Source organism: Nilaparvata lugens, chromosome 6 (assembly GCF_014356525.2).
Source record: "Nilaparvata lugens isolate BPH chromosome 6, ASM1435652v1, whole genome shotgun sequence".
Classification (NCBI taxonomy): domain Eukaryota; kingdom Metazoa; phylum Arthropoda; class Insecta; order Hemiptera; family Delphacidae; genus Nilaparvata; species Nilaparvata lugens.
The window spans coordinates 60,588,784-60,615,308 of NC_052509.1; the positions used below are offsets into that span (position 1 = coordinate 60,588,784).

At 34.9% G+C, this 26,525-nt stretch overlaps 1 protein-coding gene across 1 annotated transcript in view; it reads right to left on the reverse strand.

Moving 5' to 3' along the window:
• LOC111057992 (cyclic nucleotide-gated cation channel subunit A-like) overlaps window positions 1-26,525 on the reverse strand; it is a 289,690-nt gene that overhangs the window by 198,462 nt on the left and 64,703 nt on the right. The gene's annotated exons all lie outside the window — the stretch shown is intronic.

A 26,525-nucleotide genomic window follows, 5' to 3' on the forward strand; every position in this document is an offset into this window, starting at 1 on the left:
CGTCTGAAAACGCATTGTGTGGATTGGCCCTTATAGATTGACTTAGGAGGAATGCTTTAATGCAGCCTTATCGAGAACAAGCATTATCTCATTAGGACTGCACTATCTATATCTGGTGAATAATGTTATACTTGTGCTGAATGAATGTGTTGGCAATCTAGTTCGGCAAACTTCATAAACTGTGCTGGCAAAATAGTCTTCCCAAACAATCAGTGTTAGAGTCAATGACCGGTTCATTGAATTATAATCCTCATGAAATCTAATGGGGCTATTGGCACTCAGGCCGAGCAAGTATGAAAAGTCCCATTGAAACTTATAGGCATAATATTCTCACTCAGAGTACCAGCATTTTCACTCATACTAAGTGTGAATCCATCTCAAACCTGTCACCTCTTTTTTGGCGATTTTCATCTCAACTTTTCACAAAATATCAACTTAACTCAACACTCTCCCAACGAAGTAATCAATATTCTAAAATTACAATCAAAAATCACTAGAGCCATCTGGTGACTTCAGGAAAACATTTTATCGGACGAGATAAATTTAGAGGATTCAAATTTCGAAAATTGATTGTCATCAGGATTGCTTCAGCACGTGGGATGAATAAATAACAGTTGCCCACTTATTATATCGTGTTTGCAACTCCAAAGCAATTATTCATTATACTCATTGATGAAACAAAATCCCTAATGGATTTATGACGGAAGCCCACAGTAATAAATTATTCACGATGACAAAATTGAGGTCTCTTCTTGTTATCGTATTACCATATATTCAAATGATTTGTTGCATTATTATTATAATTCAACTAAGATTTTATTGGAATGGAGATGAATTTGTTATGGATTTCACAGATTCATCATGATTGAGCTAGTAGGATAATGACAAAGATTATTTTCGATTATAGTTGATGTACGGTATCGATTTATGCTACACGATTCAAATTTCATATAATTGAAATCGAATGGAACTAAAATTGAATGATATCAAATTTGAATCAGTGAATATAGAATGTGATCATTCCCGAACACAGTCTATACTCTTTGAGTTGATCCAAATAAAAGAATTAATTCAATACGTTTATCCCAGTTGAATTCTCCGCATGACATTGATCGTCAATATGCGTTATAATCGCAGTCTACAAAGAAGGTTCTTCCATTAAAATAATATCATGTGACCTGACTGGCATAAGTTTGATATCGGAACTGTTTTTTTTTCAATTTTTTCATTTCTATAATCTGATTATGTCCATAATAAGACATTGTACATAATTATGCATATAATTAGTCATAATTATACATTGTCTGTATGCATGTTATTTCATTGAGAATGATATTTCAGAATTATATTTGTTGGTGTTGACTGTTGCCATCTCTTGATTGTTAATTTATTCAGTCTCATAGGAGGATAGGAATCGATCTTGAAACATCGATTCTAAACAGTACTCCTTCGTAGAATGAAACCAGCATCATAGCTGAATGAATAATGCAGAGAATAAATTGCCAGTTATTTCAGCTCTTATTTAAAGGACTTGGAATTTTAGTGAATAAATTGATATTTTGTTGTGATTGTTATTATTCTGTTTCTCCCTTTCCACAAACTCAATATTCAAGGAATCAACGAGAGCTAAGGAATTCAATCGTACATAGAATGTCCAACATTGTCTCGGATGTACACGTGCCGTCGGTCCCGGCTGCCTAAAAAGCAGTCGTTAGGTCATGTCAGAGGCCCTGAAATTGATCAATTGCGACCTGAAAACTTTGACATCAGACCTGAGCCAGCCACGTCACTCGATATTATCATTAGTGTTATTATTATCGTACATAGAAGTACTTATTCATGCTTTATACTAGAATATTCAGAACCATTCAAACCTCTTTCATCTTCAAAGCAAATTTTCTAGCTTCCCAACCCATTTTCAAGTATTTTCCCATCTAATGCTCGAAAAAGCAATTCAACTCTTAAAAGGAAACCATAAAGATGGGAAACAATCAATATGAACAGACATCAATTGTGAAGTTGGTTCTATTGAATTTCCAGTCGGAGTGATACATCAGTTCTGCAAACTACAGTTGTTGAATTCAGTTCAAGTGCTGCACGGAAAGGCGAGGCAAGGCATATAGGCTGTCGTTGCTTATTCAAGTGATGGAAATTTCTAGAGACAAGTTCAAGTTGTTTCCAAAGCTTTCCCGGCATGTACGTTACTTGCCTTGCATTGTAGAGCAGTTGGTAGGAAAGAGAAAGAGATAGGGGGAATAGAGAACGTTACAAAAGCGAGAAAGAGAAGGGAATGATAAAGAAGAATGATGATGGAAAAAGAAGTATATTAGATGAGTAAATAGGTGGGAAAAAGAAGAAATGAGGTCACTGAAAGAAAAAAATTGAAGAATAAAATATAATATTAAGAGGGTAAAAAAAGAAAGAATAAGAGAGGAGGAAGAAAAGGTTAAGGAAAAGCCAGAAGGAAGAATGAATATTAAACAAAACGTGAAACAGTCATAATGAAACAGTTGTATATTGTTGTACATTTATATACAGTTGTATAGTACACTGGGATTAGTTGTATAGTGGTTGTACAGTAGTGTATAACAGTTGTTTATTTGTGAAATAAAAGTTGTATATTCTTATATTACAATGTTGATAATCAGTTAATTCTTCTATGTTTATCAATCTACTGGTATAACTTTTTCTAAGCTTTACTATGGTGGTGTAAAATTATTTCAAGAAAGATGAAAGCTTGATTGGAATAAGATATAAAATAGAGGCAATAATGGTGAATAAGCAGATAATATCAGAGTGAATGATTTGATAGTTAGTTGACAAAATCACTAACTTCATAACCAGAAGAATATTAACAGAGAAAGACATGTGTTTACTCACAAGAATTGTGAGTGTTTCATTTCCTACATTATTTTATTCCTGGAGTATCAACTGCTATTGCTATAATGCTTAGATTTGGAAGAACCGCTCATTGTGGGAGTGTCTTGTCGAGTCCAATGGGAGACGTTCGCCTAGAAAAGCCAGTCATCAACCAATCTTTTTGCTTGCTGAATTCTATAAATACTAATAATAATTCTATTTCTCAATAAGCATTCATTACAAACACAACATTACTACTAGAAAATAATTATTCTATTGAGAAGACACTCCCGAGAAGAATTCTATATTGGGAGTTGCCATCAAAGTCCATTTGTATAATTTATTTGATGCAATCAATTGAAAATAAATTAACTTAAACTATGAAATGTAAATATTGTAACAAAAGAGCTTACAGTCGGAATTTTACAAAAGTTATTAATATTTTAATAAAAAATGAAAGTGAATGATGGAGACAGTACTACCTTATGTCTAATAGAATATTGTAGTGTAAAACTAGAATTTTTTTAGAATCCTGCTGCTCTATACAGTACTTCATTTCTAGTTCACTAGAGATTAGCTCATTTCTAGTTCACTAGACATTAGTTCATTAGAGATTAGATTAGATCCAGTTCTCTCAATAGATTCGTGTCTGTTCACGTCTTTTTTCAATAGTGTTGATTTTAATCAATCATTACATTGATAATACACATGGATCATTTTACACATAACTCTTACAGTAATAATCAATAATCAATTTGATGCTGTGATAACTTGGCACTTTTATTTAAAAGTATTGATTTCACAATCGTATTTCACGAAACACATGATTGTCAAGAATTATAACCTACAGATTCGGTAGTGATTCAATAATTCACTATTAAATCTTGTCATACTTGACATCAAAACCCTTTAAATTTTTGAAATATTATTTTGTGAATTGGAAATCTGGTCGCGGATTTAATTATTAAATGTAATTGATAAAGCGAGAAGATCTCCAATGTACAAAGATGAAAAGGTGTCTTTTATCACGTTTCGTGAAGGCAATATTATGGTTTTTAGCTCCATGCTATACAAACAAGCGTGAGTTGACTTTTGGTCTGTGAATCAAGGCTGCATATGTTTTTCACATGAATAGATTTCGAATTTTGCTTTCGAGGCCCGTATTCCTTGAACCGTTTGTGAAGTTAGTTGTTGAGTCAAGGCATTGGTTACCTGAAGGATTCTGTCTTGAAAATTCAATTATAGTCTGTTGCAGTCCGGGTAGTTTAAACCTACATAATTGTTTTTTTCAGGATTTGAATCTTGTAGGGAGAGCTGGTGTTTCTGATTCAATCAACTGGCAGAGTTTTTTTTATATATTTTTTTATTTGAAGTCGGGAGTGGTTTAACCGGACCTTGAGGAGCAGGCCAAGGGACTCTTTTTAAGGTAAAGTAAGATAAAAGTTAATTGTACATTTCTTATTTTCCAGATCCATAATAAAAATTTAGTTTTATTATCAAAAAAACTGAACGACCACAGATCAGCTAATCGAGTAGCCCTTAAATTATTATCTGATTATTATAATCAGAAATTTTGATTGTTGATTATAGTTGTAATCTTTCTTTTATCTCAATTGCAATTGTTTTCCGTTTCGCACCGTTTCATATTGGAATATTCGTAGTAAATAAATAATTTCTGATGCTTATTAAAAACCGAAAGCTATAGTTTTCTCTCATTCCCACCAATTGATTACATATTTGGTGAAGGCATTAGCTTACATAGCTATTGTAACAATATTTATTGTTACAATTGTGAGCGATGAGAATTATGCAAATTAGCCTGAGAAGTTAGCCTGTTATAAAAATGGATTGTGCTGTTCTGCTTTTCTGTGTTGTGTTGTGTTGACTCTGTAAGTGTGTGCGTAGATCCTAAGAATAACATCAATTTTCCTGGAGCAAAAGCTTAGTTCATGAGCCTCGCCTTTTGCGTTGTGTAGTGTCGACTCTATAGAGGTGTGTGTGTAGAAGTTGTGGGAAGATCAACGATTTTCCTAGAATATAAGTCTGGTTCACAACCTTATAAGGCAAGGAATTTATAGCTGCCTAGGAAAAATAGCTGTCACTTGGTGGGAGAATGTATCTTGAATTGAAGTTGTAACGTCCCTTTCTATTGGTGGAAATTTTTCTAGAGTATAGTAACTGCCAATCACGGTTGGTGTTGGTTAGGTCTATTTAGTATGGACGATCTCACAGCTGTCCACCTCAAGACGAGAAAAGCGAAGTGGCTTCACTCGGCGTCTGTCCTCCGACATAAGCAGTACTAAATAATGTAGTCTGATCAGAACTTGGTGTTAACCATGGCTTCCATGCCAGCTTTAGGCTTTTTTTTAGTATTTGGCTCTGGAACCTTTTGTTCCAGCAGCATTTTTAGTCTTTTGCCTATGTAGTCGCTTTAATTAAGAAGAGAGAGAGTATCAAATTGTCACCTCACAATGGAGATTTTTCTCCTATAACCGCTACTAAAGGTACGTCATAGATTTATAATATAATTAAGGAAATTATCTTCAATGAAAGCTTCCATCAAAGTATTTATTGTAATGTACCGTAATTAAAGTGTAAAAATTGAGAATAGTCCTTTTGATTTGAATGGAAGATGGAAATGGTAATTCAAACTGAAAAATGTTGTAAGAAAATGAACGGTATATGTTTTGTAGAAATATAGAGTGCCTATTAGAAGGAATTAAGATATTTTTGGCTTGTATTATTTCTGAAGAGAAAGCTATTATTATTTATAAAAATAGATCTGTCAATTTGTGAGATTTTCAGAGACTGTATTTTATGATTAATCCTATTAGTAATTTTATCACCTTTATTTGTCATATTTGAAATCATTTCAATGATTTTGATTAGGGAGAAATCACCTAAATATCATATAATTTTTCAAGAGAATCTTTTTGATATTAAACAACTATACTCGAAAGTTGATATGGAAAGTTGTTCAATCAACTTGTGAATTATGTAGGCCTATTATGGAATACTATGTACTCATCGCTTTGTGTATAGGGCGTAACCCTTATTACAAATAAATTCTATTCTTTTATATCAAGAGATTGAAGTAGGTAATGCCTACTTATGTTTTAAAGTAATTGAGCTATATAACCTAAAGTAGGTTGTTTTTATTATGTAACTGAAGTTAAGTTAATTGGTTTTATCCTAGTTTATTTTTATTCTAACAGCGGTGTAAGTACGGGGATCAACGTACGAATCCATCATTTCATGGGTTCATGAACGTGTGTCTTTAAGCCGCTGAGACGCCTCTGAATCGATGGCCTTCCTAGCTTGGGGTATGCTGTCTCCTGTCCATCTGGACGTGTAGAGCTCGATCACCGAGCCTAGATTCAATTTGAAGAAACAGCTATGAGGTAACAACTTTTTCCAAATTAAACGAACGTCCCAGGAACTCCGGATGTGACAAAATGGGTTTTAGTGACGACAGACTTTCAATCAAGTAAAACGTGCGGAATTAGACTTTTGTTAAATCATAATTTTGAGATATTATTGGGGATAGATAGATTATTAATTTTATTAATTTGGTTTGAGTAATAGATTTTCGGTTGTATCATTACATTGAAAAGTGAGGCCATATTTTCTCTGTAAGGATCCAGCTGGGAATTTCAGTTTTCCTTAAATTTATAAATAATTATAATCTTCTAAACTACTAAAAGTTGAATGAGTACATGAATTTTTAAATGTCCCTTATTGATTAAATTTAATGTCTTAGAATAATTCTCATCTTAAAGTTGTAAAGGATCAAATGAAGTTTCAAGGACCCTAACCTTTCCTAAATTTGTTTTGATGACACATATTTTTGAATAGTTTTTTTTAAGGTAGTATACCATGATGTGATACTTGAGGAATGTTTGTCCTTGCAGCGTTCATGATATAAAGATACTGAATAGTTATTATTGGGGGGGGGGTCATTAATATTTGATAATGTTTTGATAGTGTTTTAAAGTTTCCAAGTGTGTTCAAAATGTAATGTTCTAAGAATTTTATGAATTTTATGTGGATCTTTTCTTAAAATATTTATTCTTATTTATGATTAACTTCTGAGACATATCGATGATAATTTGCAATAATTGCTCTTTTGAAATTAGAGTCCTTTAAGCTTTTATGATTCAATCTAAAACGTTTTAAAATGTAGAGCATACAGAGTAGGTTATTACCGAATTAAGTATATCAGAGATAACTTTCTAAATTTAGTAATTTTATTTTCGGTTTTCATGATTCTTCTTCTTGTTTTATTTGTTGTTTATTGATTTCTTTGTTTTATTAACTTCTTTGTTTTATTAATTGTTGAATTCACTGTAAGAGGTGACAATATAATTGATACCTTCTCTCTATTTCGTTGTCTCTCTTGTCATTTCTGGTTTCCCGTTCTCTAGCACTAGGTATGTTTATCAAGCATCCCTTTTATTAAGTTATATTGTGTGTGCTTCTAAATTCTAAATTCAAAATTAACTTTCTAAATTCAAAGCACGGCACAATTCGCTGCGCCACTCTGCTACTTTTGCTCTTTTTACTGACTTATTATGTTAATTTCAAATCAGTTTATTCATAAAATTGATAAACATTCTTATGGCTAATGAATGCTTGATTCCAGAAATGAGTATTGAAGTTTGGAGCAGCATACAAATGCTGAAGATAAACTAATTGAAGTTGAATTTTTTATTATTTGATTAATGTGATCAATATTAATATTTTCCCTGTCTGTGTTTCCATTTAGCTTGAGCTAGGGCACTCAAGGCATTATACTGGTGTAGGGACAATTTCATTTTTCGAGATTCTTATAGGAAATGACATGTTAGGTACAGTCAGAAATTTAGTGCAAGTTTTGATATGTCAGAAGACTGTAGTGACAGTAGCATTGCAGATTGTAGCCTGGATAATTGAGAATAAAGTTGAAGGAAGGTTAGATTTGAGGAGTACATCAGGAAAATAATAGTTGAGTGATAAGTTGAATTTATTTTGTTTGTTTGAGTTTTGATTTTGTGTTTAAATTAGTCCTTGCATCTTCTAATGAAAACCTAATTTCAGTGTTGCATCAAAGACCACCAAGTCTTGTGAATGGCGATTTTGCGTTTGATTGAGCTGATAGACGATGGCTGCAGTGTTGAGTCTTGATGTTGTCCGTGAAGCTGATCTTCAATAGCGGGTCTGGTGAGCCAACATACTGTAAGGTTGGTGCCGAGACAAACATTGTCTATCCTTTATTATATTGTTCGAGATGTTCGTCTATCAAAATTTAGTTATCTGATTAGTACTGGAATTTCAGTTGTTTGATAATATTTCATTGGTAGGGTCAGTAATGTGCTATAAAAATATAGGGTGTATTTTGTGGTCTGGCGTTGTGAAGAGAGTTGTCAGACGTGATAGGGTTTGTTAACGTTTCCTTTAGGCTGTGGTAATTTTTTTTTGAGCTTAGATAGATAGATGTGAGAAATCTTATCTGTTGAAGTTGTAGTTTTGTTTGATGAATTAAGTATCTGAAGTTAGTGTCGCCAGTTGTAAGGGACACTAATCAGATGAGGTCCATATGACAAATCAAGGTTATAGCTGGAACTATCCTTGTTGTATTTGTGGAATGGAAGATAGAATTTTAGCAACAGGTACTCAGAGTAGTATGAGCTAAAATTAGGTTTTATTCTGGTGACTGGTGTGGTTCCTTTCTGAAGATTTATGGGGGTCTGAAGAAAATAGATGGAATGTTAACCAAGATCAGGATTGTTTTTTTGTTGAAATTTTAGGGTAAGCCTCAGTTGAAAGGTTCGTTAGATTGATAGCTGGGAATGGCCACAATACACTGTCAAAATTTATTATCTAATTTCTGGGGATAAATTTTTTTTTTTTCTAAATAATGTGGGTAGTGAAAATCAAAAAAATTTAATTTAATAGGAGAAAAGGGTTAAATTATTAATAAGTCAAGGTGAATTTGAAATAAGCATAATCAATGACAACAAAGTTTAGAAAGTTTATAGAGTTCGAATTTGGATTTTATAATAATAAATATTATACTGCTATAGTTAATTTGGTGATACAGACAGTGGAAAGTAATTTATTTCAATACAGAGAAATTGGGGAAATTGAAAATAAATAAATAATTTTTGAATCGTTTTAGGATAATTAATTATGAGAATTAATTTTACTTGGTGATAGGATAATTGATTATTTTTGTTGCAGTATTGTGAGGATAAATTAGGGAGATTCAATAAATTATAGTGTTGGTTTAGTATGGTGACCTTGAATTTTTATAGATATTATTTGATGGGTAATAATAAAGTGAAGAATAATAATTGAATAAGATAGACAGGATATAGAATCATGTCCTATAATAAATTGCAGCAAATTTTGATTAATATTACAAGGGGAAGAAACGGGAAAAGGTAGAATATTAGGAAAAGTAGTTCTTTAATATAACATAAACATGGAAAAATGATTGAATAAAACAAAAAAATAGAAAATAGGAAACGGGAAGAAAATCTAGGTAACTCAATTTTTCACAACTTTTGTGATAAAAAAAAAGGGGAATATGTAACGGGAAATGGAACAGGTTTCAGTACTATAGAATATGGAACTATTTTTTTATTAATCTTGAGAAAATGCTTATGTTGTTTGCTTTAGCTTGTCTTTGTCAATGGAATTCTTAAAATAAAGGTTTGAGTTTCTGAAGGTTCTTCTTTGAGTGTGGTAGGCAGTATAAAATTTTGTTCAAATATTTTTGGTGGAGCTTAGTTCAGTTATATACTAGTCGATAGTGGAAAATTTTCTTTATGATATGATTCAGTGTCTGTTATCATGATCATTGGCCTAGGCGTTTGTACTGTCATATTTCTTCATGGGCTGGAGAAATGAGTTTAATTGAGTATACAAGGAGAAGATAGTAAGTAGTAATTTGATGTGTTGAGAGAAAATTGTAGTCTGTATTTTTTGAGTTGCCAAGGTCCATTAGTTGTGATACTGTGGTTGTACCAAGGTGATAGGAAGCACAAATAGTAGGTATACTGGTGTATGTATATTGTCCTCAAATGTTGCTGTCCCAAGTGAGTAATGAGTAACGGAAATTAAGTGGTAATGATGTACTGAATAGTTGTATCTCTGTTTGTGAAACAGTGAAGATCTTAGTCTTTTCCAAAAGGGAAAATTCAGAATTGTAGCGTAGGTGTTGCTGGGTAATTGTGGGACAATTCGCGATGTCCTTTATCTTTGGCTAAAACCGACGTTATTTTGTTGCACGAAATTGCAAGGAAGGAGATGGAGAGTATAAATGGGTGATAAGAGTTTTGTTGCTAAGTTGATACGTGTATCAAGGTCAACGTGTATCATGATACGTAAGCTGCTAACATCGTTGCATGTGAGTTAACTCTCTGTAGTTATTGGCTTCATGACATTGAAAAGCGGTTGCATACGTAGGTCAGGGTTGCTTTGACATGAGGCGGCCGTCAGCTGTTTCAGTGGTGAGATGCGTCAAATGTCAGTTGCTCGATTTTAACAACTTGTCGAGTTATGATGGTCTGGTCATATGATTGTGATAATTTGATAATTTTTTTTAATTTGTTGTTTCTATTTAAAAATTTTTTTTGTTGAGGTTAACTATGGGATAATCTGATTATGAACTTAACAGCCGAGGATTGATTGGAGAGTCTCTTTAAATATTTTGGTCGTTTCATTAATTTTGATTTTATTTTGTCACTGTTTATTGATGTCTATTACTGGTTGTTTAGCTTCATATGAGACAGGGCCCGTCTAGATGTGGAGTTTGGCAGCCGGTTTTGCACAATTTCTAGTTGACTTTACAAAATTTTTTGGTGTCTTATGTTGCAAAATTTTACGAGTAGTCCACATTGTTTTCTTAGATATCTTGATTATTCCAAATTAGTTGATTATGTTCAGATTGATTTGTTTTAACTATTATGACATCGAAATTTGTTGCTAGTCCACTTGGTTAGTAAAAAAAATTGTGAAGTTGGTTATTTTGCTTGTTCCTCCTGATGTTTATGGCTAGTTCTTTGATATTCAAAAGAAATTTTTGTTGCTTTCACATGATTGTAGTTCGAGTTTGATTAGTTTGAGATTCATTATTAGTATTTTATTTGAAATTTTGAGGTCTATAATTTCTTTTTGTCGTTATTGGTCTTATACAGGATGTTACCGATAGCACTGTCATGTTGTTTTCTGCCAAATTTTTTTTACGACTTAACCCGGTGTTCCACACTCAAGAAGGGGGAGTATTGTAACAATATTTATTGTTACAATTGTGAGCGATGAGAATTATGCAAATTAGCCTGAGAAGTTAGCCTGTTATAAAAATGGATTGTGCTGTTCTGCTTTTCTGTGTTGTGTTGTGTTGACTCTGTAAGTGTGTGCGTAGATCCTAAGAATAACATCAATTTTCCTGGAGCAAAAGCTTAGTTCATGAGCCTCGCCTTTTGCGTTGTGTAGTGTCGACTCTATAGAGGTGTGTGTGTAGAAGTTGTGGGAAGATCAACGATTTTCCTAGAATATAAGTCTGGTTCACAACCTTATAAGGCAAGGAATTTATAGCTGCCTAGGAAAAATAGCTGTCACTTGGTGGGAGAATGTATCTTGAATTGAAGTTGTAACGTCCCTTTCTATTGGTGGAAATTTTTCTAGAGTATAGTAACTGCCAATCACGGTTGGTGTTGGTTAGGTCTATTTAGTATGGACGATCTCACAGCTGTCCACCTCAAGACGAGAAAAGCGAAGTGGCTTCACTCGGCGTCTGTCCTCCGACATAAGCAGTACTAAATAATGTAGTCTGATCAGAACTTGGTGTTAACCATGGCTTCCATGCCAGCTTTAGGCTTTTTTTTAGTATTTGGCTCTGGAACCTTTTGTTCCAGCAGCATTTTTAGTCTTTTGCCTATGTAGTCGCTTTAATTAAGAAGAGAGAGAGTATCAAATTGTCACCTCACAATGGAGATTTTTCTCCTATAACCGCTACTAAAGGTACGTCATAGATTTATAATATAATTAAGGAATTATCTTCAATGAAAGCTTCCATCAAAGTATTTATTGTAATGTACCGTAATTAAAGTGTAAAAATTGAGAATAGTCCTTTTGATTTGAATGGAAGATGGAAATGGTAATTCAAACTGAAAAATGTTGTAAGAAAATGAACGGTATATGTTTTGTAGAAATATAGAGTGCCTATTAGAAGGAATTAAGATATTTTTGGCTTGTATTATTTCTGAAGAGAAAGCTATTATTATTTATAAAAATAGATCTGTCAATTTGTGAGATTTTCAGAGACTGTATTTTATGATTAATCCTATTAGTAATTTTATCACCTTTATTTGTCATATTTGAAATCATTTCAATGATTTTGATTAGGGAGAAATCACCTAAATATCATATAATTTTTCAAGAGAATCTTTTTGATATTAAACAACTATACTCGAAAGTTGATATGCAAAGTTGTTCAATCAACTTGTGAATTATGTAGGCCTATTATGGAATACTATGTACTCATCGCTTTGTGTATAGGGCGTAACCCTTATTACAAATAAATTCTATTCTTTTATATCAAGAGATTGAAGTAGGTAATGCCTACTTATGTTTTAAAGTAATTGAGCTATATAACCTAAAGTAGGTTGTTTTTATTATGTAACTGAAGTTAAGTTAATTGGTTTTATCCTAGTTTATTTTTATTCTAACAGCGGTGTAAGTACGGGGATCAACGTACGAATCCATCATTTCATGGGTTCATGAACGTGTGTCTTTAAGCCGCTGAGACGCCTCTGAATCGATGGCCTTCCTAGCTTGGGGTATGCTGTCTCCTGTCCATCTGGACGTGTAGAGCTCGATCACCGAGCCTAGATTCAATTTGAAGAAACAGCTATGAGGTAACAACTTTTTCCAAATTAAACGAATGTCCCAGGAACTCCGGATGTGACAAAATGGGTTTTAGTGACGACAGACTTTCAATCAAGTAAAAAATAAACAATAAATATTGTTACAATTGTGAGCGATGAGAATTATGCAAATTAGCCTGAGAAGTTAGCCTGTTATAAAAATGGATTGTGCTGTTCTGCTTTTCTGTGTTGTGTTGTGTTGACTCTGTAAGTGTGTGCGTAGATCCTAAGAATAACATCAATTTTCCTGGAGCAAAAGCTTAGTTCATGAGCCTCGCCTTTTGCGTTGTGTAGTGTCGACTCTATAGAGGTGTGTGTGTAGAAGTTGTGGGAAGATCAACGATTTTCCTAGAATATAAGTCTGGTTCACAACCTTATAAGGCAAGGAATTTATAGCTGCCTAGGAAAAATAGCTGTCACTTGGTGGGAGAATGTATCTTGAATTGAAGTTGTAACGTCCCTTTCTATTGGTGGAAATTTTTCTAGAGTATAGTAACTGCCAATCACGGTTGGTGTTGGTTAGGTCTATTTAGTATGGACGATCTCACAGCTGTCCACCTCAAGACGAGAAAAGCGAAGTGGCTTCACTCGGCGTCTGTCCTCCGACATAAGCAGTACTAAATAATGTAGTCTGATCAGAACTTGGTGTTAACCATGGCTTCCATGCCAGCTTTAGGCTTTTTTTTAGTATTTGGCTCTGGAACCTTTTGTTCCAGCAGCATTTTTAGTCTTTTGCCTATGTAGTCGCTTTAATTAAGAAGAGAGAGAGTATCAATTGTCACCTCACAATGGAGATTTTTCTCCTATAACCGCTACTAAAGGTACGTCATAGATTTATAATATAATTAAGGAATTATCTTCAATGAAAGCTTCCATCAAAGTATTTATTGTAATGTACCGTAATTAAAGTGTAAAAATTGAGAATAGTCCTTTTGATTTGAATGGAAGATGGAAATGGTAATTCAAACTGAAAAATGTTGTAAGAAAATGAACGGTATATGTTTTGTAGAAATATAGAGTGCCTATTAGAAGGAATTAAGATATTTTTGGCTTGTATTATTTCTGAAGAGAAAGCTATTATTATTTATAAAAATAGATCTGTCAATTTGTGAGATTTTCAGAGACTGTATTTTATGATTAATCCTATTAGTAATTTTATCACCTTTATTTGTCATATTTGAAATCATTTCAATGATTTTGATTAGGGAGAAATCACCTAAATATCATATAATTTTTCAAGAGAATCTTTTTGATATTAAACAACTATACTCGAAAGTTGATATGGAAAGTTGTTCAATCAACTTGTGAATTATGTAGGCCTATTATGGAATACTATGTACTCATCGCTTTGTGTATAGGGCGTAACCCTTATTACAAATAAATTCTATTCTTTTATATCAAGAGATTGAAGTAGGTAATGCCTACTTATGTTTTAAAGTAATTGAGCTATATAACCTAAAGTAGGTTGTTTTTATTATGTAACTGAAGTTAAGTTAATTGGTTTTATCCTAGTTTATTTTTATTCTAACAGCGGTGTAAGTACGGGGATCAACGTACGAATCCATCATTTCATGGGTTCATGAACGTGTGTCTTTAAGCCGCTGAGACGCCTCTGAATCGATGGCCTTCCTAGCTTGGGGTATGCTGTCTCCTGTCCATCTGGACGTGTAGAGCTCGATCACCGAGCCTAGATTCAATTTGAAGAAACAGCTATGAGGTAACAACTTTTTCCAAATTAAACGAACGTCCCAGGAACTCCGGATGTGACAAAATGGGTTTTAGTGACGACAGACTTTCAATCAAGTAAAACGTGCGGAATTAGACTTTTGTTAAATCATAATTTTGAGATATTATTGGGGATAGATAGATTATTAATTTTATTAATTTGGTTTGAGTAATAGATTTTCGGTTGTATCATTACATTGAAAAGTGAGGCCATATTTTCTCTGTAAGGATCCAGCTGGGAATTTCAGTTTTCCTTAAATTTATAAATAATTATAATCTTCTAAACTACTAAAAGTTGAATGAGTACATGAATTTTTAAATGTCCCTTATTGATTAAATTTAATGTCTTAGAATAATTCTCATCTTAAAGTTGTAAAGGATCAAATGAAGTTTCAAGGACCCTAACCTTTCCTAAATTTGTTTTGATGACACATATTTTTGAATAGTTTTTTTTTAAGGTAGTATACCATGATGTGATACTTGAGGAATGTTTGTCCTTGCAGCGTTCATGATATAAAGATACTGAATAGTTATTATTGGGGGGGGGGGGTCATTAATATTTGATAATGTTTTGATAGTGTTTTAAAGTTTCCAAGTGTGTTCAAAATGTAATGTTCTAAGAATTTTATGAATTTTATGTGGATCTTTTCTTAAAATATTTATTCTTATTTATGATTAACTTCTGAGACATATCGATGATAATTTGCAATAATTGCTCTTTTGAAATTAGAGTCCTTTAAGCTTTTATGATTCAATCTAAAACGTTTTAAAATGTAGAGCATACAGAGTAGGTTATTACCGAATTAAGTATATCAGAGATAACTTTCTAAATTTAGTAATTTTATTTTCGGTTTTCATGATTCTTCTTCTTGTTTTATTTGTTGTTTATTGATTTCTTTGTTTTATTAACTTCTTTGTTTTATTAATTGTTGAATTCACTGTAAGAGGTGACAATATAATTGATACCTTCTCTCTATTTCGTTGTCTCTCTTGTCATTTCTGGTTTCCCGTTCTCTAGCACTAGGTATGTTTATCAAGCATCCCTTTTATTAAGTTATATTGTGTGTGCTTCTAAATTCTAAATTCAAAATTAACTTTCTAAATTCAAAGCACGGCACACTATTGAGAAAGTGCTATCTCATCCACCTTACAGTCTTCAAAAAGGTTCGTCATAATGTTTGTCCTATTGTTGATAATGTGCGATATAGAAATAGAAAGACTAAGATGATGATACATTTGCTTTCCTTGGAAGATTTCATATAGAAAAATTAGAATCGGAAGTTCTGTAGAAGCAAAAACTGATAACATACAAGAAGAAAACGTGAAGTAGCCCCAGCGAAAACTCAGCAACTGGTCAAAATATAAAGGATATCATGAGATAAGTGCATGGTGAGAGGCAAAGAGAGAGACATAGAGAGTGACATAGAGAGTGTGTGTGTGTTTGAGAGAGTGATGTAGATAGGAAGGTTGTTAGAGAGACTGAGAGAGAGAGAGAGAGACAGAGTGATAAAGAGAAAGGGAGTTTGTTGGAGAGACTTGATTGATTGAGTAATTTATTCAAGTGGATTACAATATATCCTGACTTATACACTCATATACAATTGATCACGATACAGCAAAATTATAGATGAATTTACCAAATAATAGACTGAGACTGAGGGAAACCGAGAGACTGATACTATAGCAACTGAGAGAGAAAGAGAGAGCCATAGACAATGAGATAGAGTAAGAGGAAGAAATGAAGTCAGGAGCAAAGAAAACGCAAAGTATGAAGAGATAAGAGAGAATAGAAGTCAAGAGGTGAATGAGTACATATAGCAAAGGCAGCGGAAAAAAGAGAAGAGAATTTGCTGCTGAAGACTGCTACACTGATGACAACGAAGAAATGGTTAGAAGATGGTAATGTGGGAGACTGAAGGAGAGAAAAAGGTTACGATAAGAACATGGATAAAAGTGACTTGACGGTGGAGAAAGCAATCGAAGAATGCATGAAAGTTTATGAGCTCCGCACAAGGGCTAGAGGCTGTGGGGGGGGATTGACAATATAGGAAGGTTAGAGAAGAGGATCTCCGATGCGAGGGGGAGAAGAGAGGGATTTTAAAGAGCGGGTAGAGGTCTAAAATGAACGAGGCCGCAGCCCTCTGACCCCCAAACCCCCCCCACCCCCCCTGCATGATCTTCTTTCGCCAATTTCCGGCCAGTGGTCTATCTCCCCCCACTCGTATATATATTCGCCTCTTGCAGAAGCCTCATCTGAGCAGAGCCGACAACGTGCACTCTTGTAGATTTATCCTCTTTGAAAAGCTTTACGTCGTCCATTACTGAAGTTCGATATCTTGTTCAAAGAAGGCCGGCCGTGTACTAGAATATGTATGTATATTACGGCTGTATAGTGGTAATATATTATGAGGCAAGAGGCAAAAATAGAGGCGAGACAAAACTTTGTTGAATGTAGATGATGCGGGTGTTGGGAATATGTTAGCGATGTGTGGGCGGGATGTGCTGCTAATGGAAGTCATGTTGCAGAGGATGGAGTCTGAGAATGTGCGAATATGCTGGAGTGGAGGTTATCGCCAAGGATTTCGAGAATTGCTTGTGCTCTAGTTTTTCGAAAGATCTTGTAGGAATAACATAACATCGATGGAGATAGGAATGGTTATAAAATGTTTCAAGAGATTTTGGTGAAAAATAATTTTTAAGATAGTATTATTGCTCCATTACATAAATTATTATTGTTTCATGAATCACCTATAATATGTAGACTGTTTCATCAACTGAAATATGAACAATTCTGACCAGGTCTCTTGCTGAAGGTTCAATGAGTGTACTTGATTATATGGATTAGAAGGAGAGTACTGCTCAATTCTGAAGTGATTTGCTTCTTATCTGATACCGTTCGATGAGTAATTAGAGAACAAAAAAAACACTTTTTGGAATCAGGGGACCTTGAAACGTATAGAAATTTAGAAATTTGGGTAGGCCCACCTTATTTTTTTCGGAAAGCAATACTTTACTCACCAAATAATAGGACAAGGAAAGTATAAATCTAATCATGAGCCTATTGAAAATTGCATCCATTGCAAGTGATTAAATCAATTGAACTTTTCGAACTGATTAATTTTGAATTTGAATGAGTTCATTTAGAATCCCTCTCTCAAATCAATTATACTTCATTTTTCTGTTATTGTAACATCATACGCAATTAATCACGATACAGCAAAATTATAGATGAATTTACCAAATAATAGACTGAGACTGAGGGAAACCGAGAGACTGATACTATAGCAACTGAGAGAGAAAGAGAGAGCCATAGACAATGAGATAGAGTAAGAGGAAGAAATGAAGTCAGGAGCAAAGAAAACGCAAAGTATGAAGAGATAAGAGAGAATAGAAGTCAAGAGGTGAATGAGTACATATAGCAAAGGCAGCGGAAAAAAGAGAAGAGAATTTGCTGCTGAAGACTGCTACACTGATGACAACGAAGAAATGGTTAGAAGATGGTAATGTGGGAGACTGAAGGAGAGAAAAAGGTTACGATAAGAACATGGATAAAAGTGACTTGACGGTGGAGAAAGCAATCGAAGAATGCATGAAAGTTTATGAGCTCCGCACAAGGGCTAGAGGCTGTGGGGGGGATTGACAATATAGGAAGGTTAGAGAAGAGGATCTCCGATGCGAGGGGGAGAAGAGAGGGATTTTAAAGAGCGGGTAGAGGTCTAAAATGAACGAGGCCGCAGCCCTCTGACCCCCAAACCCCCCCCACCCCCCCTGCATGATCTTCTTTCGCCAATTTCCGGCCAGTGGTCTATCTCCCCCCACTCGTATATATATTCGCCTCTTGCAGAAGCCTCATCTGAGCAGAGCCGACAACGTGCACTCTTGTAGATTTATCCTCTTTGAAAAGCTTTACGTCGTCCATTACTGAAGTTCGATATCTTGTTCAAAGAAGGCCGGCCGTGTACTAGAATATGTATGTATATTACGGCTGTATAGTGGTAATATATTATGAGGCAAGAGGCAAAAATAGAGGCGAGACAAAACTTTGTTGAATGTAGATGATGCGGGTGTTGGGAATATGTTAGCGATGTGTGGGCGGGATGTGCTGCTAATGGAAGTCATGTTGCAGAGGATGGAGTCTGAGAATGTGCGAATATGCTGGAGTGGAGGTTATCGCCAAGGATTTCGAGAATTGCTTGTGCTCTAGTTTTTCGAAAGATCTTGTAGGAATAACATAACATCGATGGAGATAGGAATGGTTATAAAATGTTTCAAGAGATTTTGGTGAAAAATAATTTTTAAGATAGTATTATTGCTCCATTACATAAATTATTATTGTTTCATGAATCACCTATAATATGTAGACTGTTTCATCAACTGAAATATGAACAATTCTGACCAGGTCTCTTGCTGAAGGTTCAATGAGTGTACTTGATTATATGGATTAGAAGGAGAGTACTGCTCAATTCTGAAGTGATTTGCTTCTTATCTGATACCGTTCGATGAGTAATTAGAGAACAAAAAAACACTTTTTGGAATCAGGGGACCTTGAAACGTATAGAAATTTAGAAATTTGGGTAGGCCCACCTTATTTTTTTCGGAAAGCAATACTTTACTCACCAAATAATAGGACAAGGAAAGTATAAATCTAATCATGAGCCTATTGAAAATTGCATCCATTGCAAGTGATTAAATCAATTGAACTTTTCGAACTGATTAATTTTGAATTTGAATGAGTTCATTTAGAATCCCTCTCTCAAATCAATTATACTTCATTTTTCTGTTATTGTAACATCATACGCAATTAATTATGAAAATGATGATGAGATTGAAATATTATCATGAAGTCGTTAATGAGATGAGATCGATTAGTTGAGGTCGAATCTATTTCACTCGTTTTGGAATGATTTCTTATCAATCAGGAGAGTAATAATATGTTTTGTTTCTCTGATTGAGTTTACTTCATGAAGTTCAACCAATAATTAAATTTCCACAGAGCATTATTTGGATAGACTTTGCAATCGAACTTTATCTAAACAGCTTCCATATCCTATTATTTACAAAAGGCATTGAGATATTTTGATTCATCTTAAGATTGTAGATAACCCATTTAGCTCACTCATCAGTGATAGCATCATTGATCTGTTCTCTAAAACAGTTGAGAATCAGTAAAGAGTTATGTCAATCCTTGTAAGGAAACAATCAGACTATCATAGAAAATGTGTATCTACCACCCATGTATAGGAAATTTGGTTTGTGGATTCCTATGATAAAATAGGTTAAATAAAACTGGATGAATGATTAGATGTTTAAATTTAGAGATGACAAAATTGAACTGTGAGAATATTGAATAGAATGATACAATTAATAAACAATCTAATGCAAGTTGAAAACAGGTCGTTAATCACGGGTGGCAAATATCAGATGATTCGCCACACATGCAACTCCTAGAGTTCGATAATCGTGCAAAAATGAATTAACCAGTAGTTCTGTGAACAGTAGACCTCACGCAGTATTCCTCATCCACAAGTACCTGTTTGAAACTATAGACCTTATGGAAATACAGCAATAGACTGGCTTCTCCACACATCTGTGTAATCACTTGTCAGCTGATTTATGATGAATAATTCTTTAGTCTGATTTTTACTCTAATATTGGCGAATGAAGGAGGCTCCTTTTTTCTCTTATATTATCCTTGAAATGCAAAATTCCCAAAAACCTTGTATATAAGTCGACGCGCAATTAAAAATGGAATATACCTGTCAAATTTCATGAGAATCTATTACCGCGTTTCGCCGTAAATGCGCAACATATAAACATTTAAAAATTCAAACATTAAGAGAAATGCCAAACCGTCGACTTGAATCTTAGACCTCACTTCGCTCGCTCAACTACTAGATGATAATTTTTAAAATGATTCAATGAAAATGTTTTCAACGAGGTCAGAAATAACCACTATATTCCAGTCCTCGGAACTCATCTATACTTTTGGAAGAGGAGAGATTCTGGAAAGATTCAAATCTACAATAAGTATAGTTACACACACACATCGATTTCCAAACGTACGATTTTTTGCCGTCCTTATAAATTCTACTGTATTAAACATACCTTGGCAAACAGATGATCTGTTCATGTGTTTGTCAAGTCACGTTCAATCTGATAGATTTCATGAGGACGGCCAAAAATCGAAAGTCGAACACGAAAATCGAAAATCGATGTGTGTTTAACTGACCTAATGCCTCGCACACATACATCGATTTTCGATTTTCGTGTTCGACTTTCCATTTTTGGCCGTACCTATGTATTCTATCAAATTAAACGGAACTTGACAAATCCGTTTGAAATCATCTGTACAAATCCTATACAATTTATAAGGACGGCAAAATACCGTACGAACTAAAATCGATGTGTGCGGGGCTTAAAAGATTCAATATATTTATAACACGGTTATGTGCTATTATATGAATGAATGAATGGATAAATATAAACTTGAATATTATAGAAAAATCCTCACGAGCTTAGAAAATTATTCAAGAACATTTCAATTTTCCGGTTCAATAATTTCACTCTTCAAACTTGTGAGAGAGGGGGAGAATTTGTAGCAGTCACATCTCAATCGAAATGAATTTCATGCGCATGATATTGTAAGATGGTAGCGGATATGAGGCCAATGAATTTGTCGAATGAAGGAGGGCTGGAAGTGAGTCGAAGAGGGTGTAAGGGGTGTGTAAGGGGAGTGTAAGGGGGTGTAAGGGATAGCAATGGCATTGACAATGTGGCCCAAAGCCGTGGAACACCCACGCACCGCTTCACTTAACTCGTTGCAAAGTCTTTGTTTCCTTCAGAACGCAAACAGCCGATCAGAGCAAATACCATGAAAGCCGGCGAATTTAACAAGTCACGTACGTCTATCGCCTCGTTGCCATGGCAACCAAGACGCAGACAGAGACAGCGCACAAAGTCAGTCAGACTCCTTCTCACACATTTCCATTATCACACTCAATCCTTTTCTCATTTCTCCCGCCCCGGCCCAATCATAAAAACTGCATTCGGTTCATGTTTTGACTGAAGAACGATGACGATCGACGAAAATAATAAGAGAAGATAGGAGTCTACGATCCAATTCTGAATGTTTTAATATGCTGTGCTGCTCGTATGATTGAAAATCTAGCACATTCATCTCCTATTCATTTGTTTCACCAGAGTAACGTGATAGCCAGTAGCATAGTCACCTCTAATAAAAGGCCACGGCCTGAGATGTTGCAACGTCGCAGTGTAGGCCTGGAGTCTAATACATGATTGGTGAAAAAGATCAGCTGGTATTTTTTAAAATCTCTATCACCAATCATGTGATAGATTCTAGGCCTACACTGCGACGTTGCAATATCGTAGGCCGCGGCCTTGTATCAGAGGTGGCTATGCCAGTAGACTTCAGAATTTCATTGGACGTAATTTGAACACAATTTCATTGATTGGATTATCCAGACTAGGTTTCAAGAGGATGTAAATGACCTTGATATAACATCATCTTTAAGTCTGTTGTTCCTCTCCCAATCATTCATAGTTGAGAATAATGCTGTATCTATAAATGTGAAAATAAATGAACATAAATATTACACTCATGAATTTATGAATATTTCGAGATAATTATAGGTTGGAAATCGGTACTGATTAATGTGGAAAAAAATTATTTCAAATGGGGGCATAAACAGCAACCAATTTGAATAGTTCTTAAGTCAGGTTATCAGAAAGATGTGAATGACCTTGAACTGGGATATCGAAATGTGTAATGAAAATGAGTACTGATTCATGTGAAAGCAAACTCTTGATAAGAACTTCCATGAAGAGGGGTCTCGAGGAGACAGCATCTCATTTTACTTTCCTTGCCCTATTATCATAGGTAAGGAAAGTATTGCTTTCCAAAAAAAATTAAGGTACCCCAATTTCTAAATTTCTATACGTTTCAAGATACCCTGAGTCCGAAAAAGTGGTTTCTGGGTATTGGTCTGTATGTGTGTGTGTGTGTGTGTGTGTGTGTGTGTGTGTGTGTGTGTGTGTGTATGAGTGTATGTGCGTCTGTGTACACGATATCTCATCTCCCAGTTAACGGAATGACTTGAAATTTGGAACTTAAGGTCCTCACACTATAAGGATCCGACACGAACAATTTCGATCAAATACAATCCAAGATGGCGGCTAAAATGGCGAAAATGTTGTCAAAAACAGGGTTTTTCGCGATTTTCTCGGAAACGGCTCCAACGATTTTGATCAAATTTATACCTGGAATAGTCATTGATAAGCTCTATCAACTGCAATAAGTCCTATATCTGTAAAAATTTCAGGAGCTTTGCCCCATCTAAGCAAAGTTTGATTTTAGATTCTCAATTATCAGCCTTCATATACAATTAAAACAACAAATTTTAAGTGGAAAAGATAGAGCATGAAAATCTCTGCAATTAATGTCCAGTAACATTTTCACCTAAAATTGAAAATAAGCTTGAAATTCGAGAAAATGTGATTATTAAATTGCAAAGTGTTGGTAACTGTTCGTTATATTAAATCACTAGCCGTCAGGCTCGCTTCGCTCGCCATATCCGTCTAGCCAGGGGGCTCCACCCCCTGGACCCCCGACTGAATCGCTTCGCTCGCCTGCATTTTTCATTTGAGCATTTTTATCATATGTTAGAACAATCCAGTCGGGGGTCCAGACTAAACGTCTGGCTAAACGGATATGGCGAGCGAAGCGAGCCTGACGGCTAGTATATAATGTTCCTAGGATTGAAGTAGCAGTGCCCAATCAATTTTTCCGCGATAAATGCATTTAAATCTTCAACTTGGTGCCAACCTAACAAAGTCAACTCAACTTAATGCCAACCTGACAAAATTATTAATTTAGTTGCCAGTTAACAACTGTTTCGAAGAGGTACTCTATCTAGATTATAGTTCTATAGTAACATATGATATGGAAATTTCAATTATAATTAAGAGATTGGGAGAAGAAGAATATACATGCTAAAAGACGAACTTTAAACCCTTAAAAACAACCCTTAGAGTTAAAATATTGCCAAAAGATTTCTTAGTGCGCCTCTAAAGGGCCAACTGAACATACCTACCAAATTTGAACGTTTTTGGTCCGGTAGATTTTTAGTTATGCGAGTGAGTGAGTGAGTGAGTCAGTCAGTCAGTCAGTCAGTCAGTGAGTGAGTGCCATTTCGCGTTTATATATATAGATTCACTACGAAGAGATAACAGACCTCATGTGTGTCTCCAGCGTTATTGCCCTGTCACCAGCTGGCTCAAATCTTTGAATAGTAGACTTGAGATGCACGGGAACACTAGCGTCAGGTGATCAATTTTCATAACGGCAAGGAAAGTTGTGTGAGTGCCCCACACCAGATTTTTTCCATAAATATGTTACATCTGCTACGAGATAGCCTGTGATTTCATCAGAATAAATGTGATTAAATTATTATACATATTGGGTGCTGTTCAAGACCCCGTTCAAAATTGATATCAAACATTTTTTTCTACATAATCACTGAGTAATATTGATTTAGTGATTCAGTACAGTCATAGAGAAACAATGTAGCGTAATGTATTCCTGTATTCCATAAATAAATGGTTTCTTGACAATCTCTTAGTCTTTTTCATTCAATAAGAATAATTACCACAATATCAACTTCTCAACTACACAACAAATGTAGCCGAAGTAGATATCTCATGGTATAGTGCGTTTATGTCGCAACTTTTACAGTTATCTCAAGCCGATTACTTTCGATTATTGTCGATTTTTAGTGTTTTGACCAAGTAAGAGTGTATGAACGGCACAATATGAGAGACTGCCAGTGTCATAAAGCTTCACAGGACAGAATTACGTGGACTATAAGCTTGAGATAACAGTAAAAGCTGCGACATAATCGGTCTATACCATGGGATATCTACTTATGCTATTGTTTCTCTATGGTACTGTTTAGTGATTCAACAGAGATGGGATCTCAAATTATGAGGAGCTGACTATTAGTAGAACACCCAAAACCGATTGGTAACATATCTGTAAAAAATCTGTAGCCTGTAAGAAATTTTCTCTGTGTAAACAAGCAAAATTCAAATTCCTTGCCCAATAACACTGAACCAGAAATAACATAGAGCCCAGCTGTGGGTCGAAAACAAAGATTTGTCTGTAAAGTACATGGAATTCCAAATAAAACTGGACACTATCCTCTCCGGGTGCTCTTTTTCTAGTGCCCTATTTCTCGCATGGCCAACGAATGTAGAGAACTTCACTCAATGGCCAATAGGGAGCTCTGCAATCGTTCTGGACCAACTCTAATGTGTTTGGAAAGGGAGGATGGTGCTAATGCAACGAATTAGGCTGTGCTACCCTTTCTTATCCCTTTTTCCCTGAGTGTACCATTTCCTGTCCCTCTGCGTGCTATCCACCATTTAATTATACACAAGATTAATTATTCGTGATGGCGTCGAAAGGCGAGCAACAAACGTGAAAAATGGAGCCCGAAAAGGGTGAAGTGAGCAACACTCGTTTTGGAATACAATGGCTCCATATCCGGCTACTACATGTGATGTTTTTTGTTGAAATCTGGGTGAATTGTATGTGTTAACTGCCTGTGGGTCGTATTTATGAATGTCATTTCAACCTAATTCAACGAGAGCGAATCCCTACATGCATAGTATCCCTATAGTGAGGCCCACGTTATAATGGCAGTGGATAAAGATAGAAGAATAGCGATGCCGATTCCGTTCATTAATTAATTATATTTCTACACTATCAAAAACATAATTGGCATCGTTATGGACCTAGAGAAGGATAGTACCACCGGCTTTGTCGAATGATAGACAAGGATAGCAAAACCAAAGTTGATCAAATACTGTCATTATAACGTGGACCTCACTATATATCAGACATCCATTATCCCTTCATGAGCCTTACATTGAAAATGACACTGTCAATCCATTCAAAGGGTGACTCACCAAAACTATGCTCATCTATTGCTTTAGTAATTCATTCGAATACGTTACTCAATTTAATAAAAATTGTCTAGATTATCAAATTATTTTTTCTGATTCTCAACAAATATAATTATTGGTGATTCAAAGACAGTGTGAATTTTTCTGAGAACCTGTGAGTTGTAGAACTGACTGAACATTAAGATGGAGTCGTCATTTGATTGGCAATAGTCTATCTGTCTTGAAAGTTCAATTTTGCATTCGGAATGGCTCAGACAGCGGGAGATATAAGCGCAAAATGTTAAAGGCTAGCAGCCTCTCATTCAACCAAGAGAACTTAATCGTCTTTCCATTCATACATAACTCAATTGGAATCAGTATCAAGACTGTGACATTATCTGTGACTGTGACATAAGTCAATTGGAATCAGTATCAAGAATGTGACATTATCTGTGGCTGTGACATAAGTCAATTGGAATCAGTATCAAGACTGTGACATTATCTGTGACTGTGACAAAACTCAATTGGAATCAGTATCAAGACTGTGACATTATCTGTGACTGTGACATAAGTCAATTGGAATCAGTATCAAGACTGTGACATTATCTGTGACTGTGACATAAGTCAATTGGAATCAGTATCAAGACTGTGACATTATCTGTGACTGTGACAAAACTCAATTGGAATCAGTATCAAGACTGTGACATTATCTGTGACTGTGACTGTGACAGTATCATGACAGACTTGGAATTATACTCAGTATCTTACTCAATATAAGACTCAGTATTGGACTAACTATGAGACTCAGTATCAGTATAAACATTGTGTATCAAGATTCAGTATAAAGACTGTTTCAAGACTGTGTGTCAAGACTGTGTATCAAGACTCTTTATCAAGACTCTGTATCAATACTGTGTATCAAGACTCTGTATCAAGACTCTCTCTGTATCAAGACTGGAACATCTCGAAAATTCACTCATCAAGAATTCTGCACCCCTCTCAACTCTGAGTTATTGAACTCATTTAGATAGGCGCCACCAAAACGACAGTTTGACTACACAAAACATT